This window comes from Suncus etruscus, chromosome 15 (assembly GCF_024139225.1).
Source record: "Suncus etruscus isolate mSunEtr1 chromosome 15, mSunEtr1.pri.cur, whole genome shotgun sequence".
Lineage (NCBI taxonomy): Eukaryota > Metazoa > Chordata > Mammalia > Eulipotyphla > Soricidae > Suncus > Suncus etruscus.
Genome location: NC_064862.1, coordinates 80,970,655 through 80,982,629, shown reverse-complemented (window position 1 = coordinate 80,982,629; position 11,975 = coordinate 80,970,655). Strand labels below are relative to the sequence as shown.

General features: G+C 42.9%; 1 non-coding gene across 1 annotated transcript; it reads left to right on the top strand.

Moving 5' to 3' along the window:
• Positions 1-7,969: 7,969 nt before the first annotated feature.
• Positions 7,970-8,076, top strand: LOC126031751 (U6 spliceosomal RNA). The gene has a single exon (XR_007503581.1). It is a non-coding gene; the product is annotated as a U6 spliceosomal RNA (small nuclear RNA).
• Positions 8,077-11,975: the final 3,899 nt, after the last annotated feature.

The following is an 11,975-nucleotide window of genomic DNA, read 5'->3' as shown; positions in this document are numbered from 1 at the left end:
TACTCTCCAACTCTCAACTGCCCACAAACTCTTCCTGCTCCTCCAACTGTCCACATACTCTCTCAATTGTCTATCCCTACTGCCAACCATGAGGAGGGTTTTATAGACTCAGAATCCAATCACGATTAAAGTATTATTTAAGTGGTAGTGGCTTATTTCAAGTTGCGGACCCATTTATGGCTGGTTGGTGCTGAATTGTAGGACGATACCTCCCTAGCAGTGGTCTCTCTCTAAACAGCAGTGATTAAATCTGCACTTCCTGAAGCAACGGGGAATGTGTAAGGCCCTAGGTGAGTAGTGTAGTGTTGCAAACAGATCAGGGGATTCTGCAGTGGGTAAATGTCAGTTTGCAAGAGCAGGAAAGGCAATGGAAAGATTCCACCTCCTGGTGCCAGCAGTGGGTCAATGAATTCCTCTCATGCTCTTAGTATGTCCTTTCATAATGAATCTGCTCATCCAAATTATCCAGGCTCACATGGGTGCAGGAATGGAGTTAGTGCTAAGGTCCCAGTATTTGTCAATAGTTAGGGATGAAGACAAGAGACCATAAGGATAGTCAAAATTACTCAAGGCCCCCAAAATAGGAGGGTATGTGGAGACTAGAGCAGAAGGGACACCATTTAGTTCATTTATGTCTTAACAAGGCTAAATTTTTTTTTTTTTTGGTTTTTGGGCCACACCCGGTGACGCTCAGGGGTTACTCCTGGCTATACGCTCAGAAGTTGTTCCTGGCTTGGGGGACCATATGGGAAACGGAGGATCGAACCCCGGTCCATCCAAGGTTAGCGCAGGCAAGGCAGGCACCTTATCTCTAGCGCCACCGCCCGGCCCCAAGGCTAAATTTTCATTTGGAAAAAATCGCATGGCTCTCAGTTCTTCGTGGCCTATAAAATCAATAAACAGCATCCCAGAACACCTGGCCATAGCAGATATCTTGTTAAGATATCTTAGGTAGCAGGAACCATGGAGAATCCCCATGACATTTGCAAATTAGTTTCAAGTTTAAGAGACTAAAGTTGTCTTTTCTTAAAAACTGTATGCAAACTTAATTGCATCTCGTGGGGGAGGGGTTGGTTTGCTCTCTAACAGAAGACCCAAATTAGTCAGGTTGGGGCTTGGCTTGGACAGTAAAGCTGTGCTTTGTTTTCTTTCAATTGCAAATTCTTGTTTTTCCCCCCAGACCTGAATACAACCACAGAACTCTGTCTTGTGCCTGTGAAGGAGGCAGGTAGAAATGGGGTGAGGTGGATCATGAAGGAGTATGGGAGTACTGATGATGGGAGCTGTCACAGTGTAGGATTGGTGTTGAAATATGCTGCGAGGGAACACAATGAGTTTTTGTAAATCACTAAACAAATGAAACATTATAATGCAGTGAATGAACATTTCCTGCATAATTACAAGTGAAAGCAATGCATAGTCAAGATTTTAGGAGACTTGGGATTTGCACAAGGACCCACCATTTGTCAAACATTTGATCACTGATGCTTTTTCATCCTTCCAACACACAAGGAAACGTTTCAAAATACATTTCAACTATGTCTACATCCAGCATATTTATATCGTTCCAGAGAGGGGGAATTTCTGATGACACATTCCTAAATAAATACCCTTTTTGGTTCTGTGAGCGTAAAAAATCTGAACGTGGGTCTGTTTGGGTAATTCTATGGGGGGGGGGTCTCATCTTGCAGTTTTGCACAAGAAATCAGAGTCAAAATTCCAGCAGGGGTGCTAAGCAGCATATTGGAACTCATTGAGTAAACAAGCTTCTTTTTACTGGTACATTCACTGCCACTTTTCATAACCAGAGTTTAACAAATCACGTGAGTGTGCAGGTTGCCTTTATTAAGAGTACTAATTAATGCAGGGTAGATTAAAGGAAAAAGCAAATGTTATTTACATGAGCACTTCAATGGAGCCCAAGAGGTAGTTCAGTCTGTAAAGTTGAGGAACTACACTTGGGTTTACCAGTTTCCATCCCAAGCCCCATGAAGATAACTGGCCTGTAAGGGTCCGGGTTGGCACCGAGACACAGAGACCACCTCCGATAATGCAAGACACAAAAGGGAGTTTGTTCGGATAGCAGAGGTCCAGGTCTCATCCAATCACTGACGTTGAGAAGGACCTTGGAGCAAAATCTCAGCTAGTTTATATAGACATTACAAACATTAACAGGCCCAAGCATTTCATTGCTTAATACAAACAGTTCAACTTTCACAGCATACATGATTGTCCTATATCTTTCATCACATACGTGATTGCTTATCTCATTTTGGGCACAAAGCACATTATTTCATAAAATAAAGGTCTCAACTTACCTGACTCAACTTTGCTTGTTATGGAGACCATATTTGGTGGAACATTCCAGAACCATCTAGTTTCTCTATCTAACAGAATAGGTTCTTAACATCCCTGCATTCCTTTTTAGAGGTTACATTTTATGGTATATTTGAGTTAACTCCCACTGCCTTGGCTTAGATTGAAAATGAGTTAACTGCCTTTGCTTTAGCTAAGAGTAGAAAAGTAACTAAACATTTTTTTTAGGTTTTGGGGCACACCCGGCAGCACTCAGGGGTTACTCATAGATCCGCACTCAGAAATAGTTCCTGGCAGGCTTGGGGGACCATATGGGATTCTGGGATTCGAACCAATGACCTGCATGAAAGGTAAAAGCCTTACCTACATGCTCTCTCTCCATCCCACAAAATAACTAAACTTTTAACCTGTCTCAAGAACTATTTTACGGCCAGAGAGACAGTATAGAGGTAAGGCGTTTGCCTTTCATGCAGGAGAGTGGTTCGAATCTGGCATCCCTTATGGTCCTCTGTGCCTGCCAGGGGCAATTTCTGAGCGTAGTGCCAAGTGAAACCCCTGAGTGCTGCCGGGTATGACCCCAATACCAAAATCCAAAAATAAAAAAGAAATATTTTACTAGGATTTGGGTTTGTCTTAGTCTAGGGCCCTTATCAAGGACCCAGGGGGAACTTGGTTCTTGGTTCTCTCAGGCCACATGTGGACACAACAGCCCTGTGGTGACCAGAGATGAAATCTTCTCTTCAAATCCCTGCAAACTACCTCACTAGCTTTTAGGTTGGCAGAGCTAGAGTCTGAGGGCATCAGCTTCAAGAACAAAAAATTCCAGAAATTGACCAAAATGAAGACCCTGATGCCACTCTATTTATGGCCAGAATCCTAAAGAACAGGCATTAGCTCCTAAATTCATTCCAAACCAGAAAAGAGAATTCTCCTACTTCTGGGCTTCGACCAGCTGTTCCTCACAGTAGAGCTTCACCAGGTCTTAGAGAGATGGAGAAGGGGAAGGTGAATGGCCACACACTGGAGAAGTTCCGCTAGGAAATAAATCACCAAAGTTCCTTTACAAATACCACCTACCCATCAGTACCAGGCCACCGCAACGTCAATAAAATAATGGTGCTCAGTCACTCTTTTTCAGATTCCCATGAATATTCACTGGTGAGTGTTGCTTTCATTGTTTATTTTTGTCTTTACTCATTTGTCATCCTTATTTGACTTTGGGGTCACAAATAGTGATGCTCAGGGTTACTCGAGGATCTGCAATCAGGAGTCGGGGAACATGAGATCCAGGAATTGAATCTGGATGGTTGCTTGCAAGGCAGAGGCACTACCTGCTGAAGGAGAACATAGGCTCATCTTCTTCAGCCCTGCTCCAACTACAACAAAAAGGATATCAGCATTGTAAATGATGCTGCTGAGTCAGATCCAAAGATGTAGAATTTACTGGTGAGGTTAAATCCTGGGCCCTTAGAGTACTCACAAAGAAGCATCCACCAGTCACTTCCGGAGTGTCACTCAGTTTATGTAGGTGGAAAGGGATATTTATAAGGGACAGTAGGCTGTAGTCTCTGTGTCAAACAATCAGGCTGAATGAGACAGGGGTTTAAAACAGAGTGTGTGCTTCTGTGTCTAGGGTAGACATTAAGAAAATCGATTGTGTGCTCTGGGTTTAAAAACAGTATGTGTTTCATGTTATTAGTTACATCTCAAGTTGGTTAAGGAGAAAATTTAGATAAGGGCTCCATAAGTTAGATTGTCTTCCACTAGAGGCAACCAGCAACATTCTGCATGCAATGCAAACACCTTACCTCCATGCTATCTCTCCGGATTCTTGTGTAAATTTTCGTGTATGTTAAGGTATGAGGATCAAGCAATGCCTTTCCACAGTCCGAACATGAATATGGCTTCTCTCCTGTGTGAATTTTCATGTGCTTGTTAAGGCTTGAGGATTCACCAAAAGCCTTTCCACACTCCGGACATGAATAAGACTTTTCTCCTGTATGAACTTTCATGTGTTTGTTAAGGTCTGAGGATTGAGCGAATGCCTTTCCACACTCCTGACATGAATAAGGCTTCTCTCCTGTATGAACTCTCATGTGTTTTTTAAGGTCTGAGGATTGAACAAATGCCTTTCCACACTCCTGACATGGATAAGGCTTCTCTCCTGTATGAATTTTCATGTGATCAGAAAGGTTTGAGGATCGAGCAAATGCCTTTCCACACTCCTGACATGAATAAGGCTTCTCTCCTGTATGAATTTTCATGTGTTGGTTAAGGTCTGAGGATTGAACAAATGCCTTTCCACACTCCTGACATGGATAAGGCTTCTCTCCTGTATGAATTTTCATGTGATAAGAAAGGTTTGAGGATCGAGCAAATGCCTTTCCACACTCCTGACATGAATAAGGCTTCTCTCCTGTATGAATTTTCATGTGTATGTTAAGGGCTGAGGATCGAGCAAATGCCTTTCCACACTCCTGACATGAATAAGGCTTCTCTCCTGTATGAAAGTTTATGTGTTTTTTAAGGTCTGAGGATCGAGCAAATGCCTTTCCACACACCTGACATGAATAAGGCTTCTCTCCTCTATGAATTTTCATGTGACTAGAAAGGTTTGAGGATTGAGTAAATGCCTTTCTACACTCCTGACATGAATAAGGCTTCTCTCCTCTATGAACTCTCATGTGTTTGTTAAGGTCTGAGGATCGAGCAAATGCCTTTCCACACTCCTGACATGAATAAGACTTCTCTCCTGTATGAATTTTCATGTGAAGAGAAAGGTTTGAGGATTGAGTAAATGCCTTTCCACACTCCTGACATGAATAAGGCTTCTCTCCTCTATGAATTTTCATATGTCTAATAAGCTTTGAAGATTGAGTGAAGCACTTTCCACACTCTTGACACATGTAAGACTTCTCTTCTATATGAATTTTCATGTGTTCAGTGTGGGACGATGAGTACGCGAAGGACTTGCCATTCTCGGGACATAGATGACATCTGCTTCCTGTCCAAACTTCCTTTGGATCATTCTGGTGTGACAGTTGTCTCAGACTGAATCCACCTCGCTTAGTATCAGAGGAATCCTGTATTATAGGGGTATAAAAGGGCACATCATATTGCTGAGCACACGAGAAATCCCCCTCACATTGGTTATATATGGTGGGGTACACTCCATGGAAAATATGCTTGTGAGTATCTTGATATGAGGGAGTTAGAGCAAATACTGGTGGCTTCTTGGCCCAAAGTGATCCAACTATGGAGTCTGTGTCCATTTACTGGGCATAACAGAGTCAGGAGCACTGTGCCCAAAAGACTGAGTCCCCATAGTACGGACGCTCTCTTCAACCTGATCCCCCATTGAATAGGTGACCGCTGAGTCCTCATCAAGATTCTGACAGGGAATTTTCCCTGAGACTGGGTTCAACAACACTGGATCATTCACAACCCAGTATGGCGTGCCTCTTCCCTATGGAACAGCACAGGGTTAGTCCAGTAAGCTTTGAGTCTCCATGTTCAAAACCACCCTTCATATGTGATCCCCATCACAGAAAAACAATTCGCTACATGTGTGGATGTCTATGGAGAGAGGTAGACATTCAGCCAAGACATGAGCTTAGGGAGGTAAAACATAGTCTGAGCAGAGGAATAGAAAGCATGATTTCTGAACTCTACATAAACAAACGTAAAACACATCCTTTCCTGGGGCTTCGTAGGATCTAAGAGCATATAATTTAAGGCCAGGTGGGATCTTCTGCACAACAGAAAGGAAACAGCCAAATCAGACTGTTAAATACCTCAGTATGGCCAGAGCAATAGTATAGCAAAAAGAGTACAGTTTGGAATTAAGCCCTGATATCAAAAATGGGCCCATTCCAAAGAAAACCCCCAAATATCACAGGTGTTGATCCAAAAGAGAAGAAAAGTCTCACAAGAGTCATATTCCTCCCAATCAATGAACTCAATATCCTTTTTTGAAATGTTCTCTCTACTATGGAGGTCCCACCAGGCAGTGCTCTTGTTTACTCTGGCTGTTTGCTCCCTGATCAAATATCTGACGCTCGGGGACAATGTACAGTGGATAATGAGATCTAGCTTTCCATCTCTACTCACAATCCAGTTGAAACACTTCACCTAAAATTATATCAAATCAAAATCACTGTATGTCTTCACTCCTGAAACCATTTCCCACACAAATCACAGAATTCCTTTCCTCTAAAAAATAAATGAGACCTTTTAATAAGACAAATCATTCCAATGAATTTGGCACTTATGAGATTAATGGAATACTTCTCTTCACACCAAGCTCTGGATGCTCCCACCATTGCAGAGACCAAAGATGAGGTAAAAGGGCTGGATCAATGGGCCCCACTGAATCATTCCTATGTCTTTGTGCACCGAGCTATTCCACCACAATAAGAATATGATTTGGAATGTGCAAATCTTACCAACTCACTCCGGTTTGGACATCTCATTCTAAAAGGAAACTGTAGAATGGAGGAATTCTGAACTGGTGCTCTGCATACTAAAAACAAACCAGGTATGAAATGTAAGATTCTGTTCAGCGACCAGAACAATACAAAATGGGGAGCTCATTTGATTGCATGCAAGCGATTCAGATTGGAACACTGAAATCTCTTATGTCCCCCCTCCCTCCAAAATGGAATGATTTCTGGTGATTTTTTGTGGGGCTTTTTGGGTCATACCCAGCAGCACTCTGGGGTTACTCCTGGCTCTACACTCAGAAATCCTACTGGCAGGCTCAGGGAACCATATGGGATGCCAGTAGTTGAACCATCATCCTTCTGCATGCAAGGCAAATGCCCTACCTCAAACTCACGGCCCGCTAGTTTTTGCGCCTCCGTACAACATTTTGTGACCCACAACCGGCCTTCAAATATGCGATTTTTATTCACTACGCTAATGATCGTGAATACTACATTTGAAGGCCGGCCACGGGCCATAAAATGTTGTACGGAGCTCGCGGGCTGCGAGTTTGAGACTGCTACATCTGGCCCCTGAAATAATTTCTGAGCACAAGGCAAATAGTAACACCTGTGCATTGTCAGGGCTGACCCAAAAACCACACAAATATTTAAGTGATGAAAATAGTTTAAAATGGCAATATTATCAAAATATTACGGGATCACTTGTCAATGGTTTAAAGATACAGATGAAAAATATATCTCCCCCCCCAAAAAAAGCAAATTAGTGGCCAAAGCGGTGATACAAGGGGTAAGACTTCTGCCTTGCCTATGCTAGCCCAGGACAAACTGCAGTTCAATCCCCCAGCGTTTCATACCGTCCTCCAAGCCAGGAGCGATTTCTGAGCACATAGACAGGAGTAACCCCTGAGAGTTACTGGGTGCAACCCAAAAACCAATATATTAATTTCTGAGTGGGACAGATGAAGACACAGCAAAGATTGTGTTTCCCTGCATGTGGCTGACTGACATTAAATCGTGATATTCTCTATGATTGTCGTAGCCTGCCAGGAATAATATCTGGTCACAGAGTCATAGTAACATCCGAGTCTACGTGTGTGGACCAAAATCACACACCAAAAAATGTGTTGAATGAAACCTGCCTGAATAAGGAACAGAGTAACAGTCTATTGTTTTCAGATAATAAATCAGCTTATAGAATAGAGAAGATAGTGCTCGCTTCGGACGCACATATACCAAAATTGGAATGATACAGAGAAGATTAGCATGGATTCTGAGCAAGGATGACACGCAAATTAGTGAAGAGTTCCATATTTAAAAAAAGAATAGGGAAGATAGATTCATAGGGTCAAAATGAGGAACTTAAAGACGTCCACATTAGGGTTGTCCTGGGCTCAACTGTGGTCAAAATATATAAATCAATGATATATTTCTAGGGGAGCTGGAAATAGCACAGTGGTACGGTATTTGCCTTGCATGTATCGATCTGGACAATATATATATATTCACCCCCACACTAGCCAGAGTAATATCAAGTGGTAGGGTGTCTACCTTCCATGTGTACAACACAAGACAGATCATGGTTCAATTTCCAGCATCCCATATGGTTCCCCAAACCTACCAGGAGTGATTTCTGAGTACAGACCCAGGAGTACCCACTGAATGTGATCTAGACAACCTCCAAAATAGGAAAAAATATATAATCTAGTGTGAAAGTGACATGGGACAGCCTGGGTGGGATTCACCTTGCAAGTGGATGAACCTAGTTCAATTTCTGGCATCACATCTATCCACAAAGTACTTCAGGGGTAATATATGAGAATAGAGGTAAGAATAATTCCTGCGGGCCCAGAGAGATAGCACAGCGGCGTTTGCCTTGCAAGCAGCCGATCCAGGACCAAAGGTGGTTGGTTCGAATCCCGGTGTCCCATATGGTCCCCCATGCCTGCCAGGAGTTATTTCTGAGCAGACAGCCAGGAGTAACCCCTGAGCACCGCCAGGTGTGACCCAAAACCCAAAAACCAAAAAAAAAATAAAAATAAAATAATTCCTGAAAATCAGTGCAATGCTCACAAAAGAGAAACAAAAAAATTCTTAGTATTTCTAAGAGTTGGTATTTTCCACAGCCATCACATCTGGTTTTCTGAGTGCACCAGAATTGCCTGAGAAGCACAAGGTCAGGAGAGACCATTGAGTACAACCACTAAGGCATATCAAAAATGAGGGGGAAAAGGAACTGGAGAGACAACACAGCGGTAGGGCATTTGCCTTGCAAGTGTCCAACCTAGGACAATTGGTGGTGCAAATCCTGGCATCGCATATGGTCTCCCATACCTGCCAGGAGTGATTTCTGAGCAGAGAGCCAGAAAGACCCTGAACCTGCCGTGTCTGACCAAAAACAAAGAAACAAACAAAAATAGACAGAAAAAAATTGGGGAATCACTGAAAATGTTCCAAAGGCAAAAACAAGATTGTGGACACATAGAACACGAGGGCATCTAGCAGCCCCTGAGAAGAGAACCCCAACATGGGGTTGTATAATTAGCATGAGAGCATAGAAAGTGGTTGAGGACCCAGAACCACAAATACTAACAGAAAGAGGGAACCAGAAAGAGCGAAGTCAAGAAAGCCCAGCTCCAGAACATTGTGGTTCTTAGCATCAAGAGCTGTGAACTGAAGCAGGAGGTCATGCACCCCTGATCCTGCAGTCCAACACACACTGCTCAGCACCCACATTTCACATGTGCCCAGGACACTACCACACTCCTTCACAGGGTCTGAGTCTTGGGCTCCTCATACACTCACCTTCAAACGCACTTCTCTGCAGCTTGCCAAGGGCTCCTTCTTCCAACCAGGAGATCAGAGCAGGCTTCATGCTGCACTGTCCTGCCCAAAGGAATGATTCATGGTTAGAGACAGGGAAGGGGACAGCAACCTTCCTCCTCTTGTGTATGACTCTGGGTCCCTAATGAAAGTAGCCAAATCAAGCTTTCCTTCCGAATGTTGGTTATCACACAGGGGAGACCAGGTTCAATATAAGTGTCCAGCTTAGGGTGCAGGATAATACTGCCGTGGAGCAATAATACAACTCTGGGCTCACAATGGGCCAATGTGGAGCCATCATGGCAAGCTCTGTAGTTCCCTGAGCTGTTTCTAAAGTGAGCACTGACCGCTATGCCAGAGGTAACTTCAAACACTGCCAGGATGACAAGACTCCATAATGTCTTGAAATTAAGGGCTGGGGCTATGAAATAATACAGCAGGTAGGGCTTTTGCCTTGTGATGTGATGAACAGGGTTAGATCCATGGCATCCCATATGGTCCCCCCAAGCCATTCAGGAGCGATTTCTGAGCTCAGAGCCAGAAGTAATCCCTGAGCACCGCTGGATGTGACCCCAAGATAAGAAATACATAAATACATAAATACATAAATAAATAAATAAATAAATAATAAATAAAATAACTTTGTAAGGGCTGGAGCGTTAGCACAAAAGTAGAACCTTTTTTTTTTTTTTTTTTGGTTTTTGGGCCACACCTGTTTGATGCTCCAGGGTTACTCCTGGTTATACACTCAGAAATCGCCCCTGGCTTGGGGAGACCATTTGGAACATGGGGGATCAAACTTCGGTCCATCCTACACTAGCGATTGCAAGGCAGACACCTTACCTCTAGCACCACCTTCCTGGCCCCAAGGTAGAACATTTTCCTTGCATGCAAACAATCCGGCCAAACCAGGTTTTAATTACCGGCATCGCATATGGTCTCCTGAGCCTTCCATGAGTAATTTCTGACCACAGAGCCAGTAGTAACCCCTGAGTCCCACCAGGTATGGAACAAAAGCCAAAATACATAAATAAATAGATAGATAAATAAATAAATAAATAAATAATAAAAATAACTTTGTGATACTTAAACTGAAATTAGTTGTAAAAAGGATATCTTGAGGGGCTAGAGAGATGGCATGGAGGTTTGGCCTTTGACTTGCATGCAGAAGGACAGTGGTTCAAATCCCGGCATCCCATAAGGTCCCCGGAGCCTGTCCGGGGCGATTTCAAGCGTAGAGCCAGGAATAATCCCTGAAAACTGCCAAGTGTGACCCCTCCCCCGAAAAAAAAGGATGTCTTGTATCTGAAAACACCCTCCTCCTTTAAATGATTTAAATGAAAGGAACCCGGATAGAAACACTTGACAACTAGTTAATCTTTTAATTTATATCAGAATTGACAATCAGGATCAGAGCTGGGAGTAAAATCTTTGAAATGTTTAGATTCAATCTTTGGAAGGTCGGATTGGTAGTGTAGCAGTATGGTATTTGCTTACAGCCAACACAGGTTGGACATTGGCTCGAATCCCAGCCATTGAGCCTGCCAGGAGAAACTTCTGAGCACAGAGCCAGGAGTATCCCCTGAGCACCACTAGGTGTGTCCCAAAACAAAAAAAAAATTTATTGTTTTGATCACAGATAAACATTTGGATCAGAGACTCCTCTCTGTCCTCTTTAATTGGAGCATATCTTTCAGAAGCTTTGTAACCCACAATGAAGACCTATGAATATATATATATATATATATATATATATATATATTCATATATATTCACCCAGCAGCGCTCAGGAGTTACTCCTGGCTCTGTGCTCAGCAATTGATACTGGCAGGCTAGGCGGACCATAGGAGATGCCGGGATTCGAACCACCATCCTTCTGCATTCAAGCCAAATGCCCTACTTCCATTCTATCTGTCCAACCCCTAGGAATATTTTCTTGTAATATTTATAGATCACACATTATGAAGTGATAAGGTTTTGCTAACAAGAAGATACAATCTTTGGAACACGGAGAAAACAGATGTACTTGGTCTCAAACATGAAAGTCATGTTTAAAACATCTCTGTAACATTCAATAAAGTGGGATTCAGATTCACAATCATTTCTGAATATGGCCCCTTTCTCACCACCAAATCCATTGAACTCACATTATTCTGAGATTGCCTTAGTTTCTGAACTAAGCAGATCGTGACACTAGACTGATAATATGCGATAGAGGCATGCAGGTTCTTCAGGGTCACTCAGGGCTTGATCCCCAAAACCACCAAGTCATGCCAGGATTGATTCCAGAGTGCAGAGCTAGATGAAAGCCTGAGTTCTGTTGGGTATACCCCCAAAAGAAACAACAGAAGAAAAGTAGGGCCTGGGACACCGTATAATTACGAAACATACTTT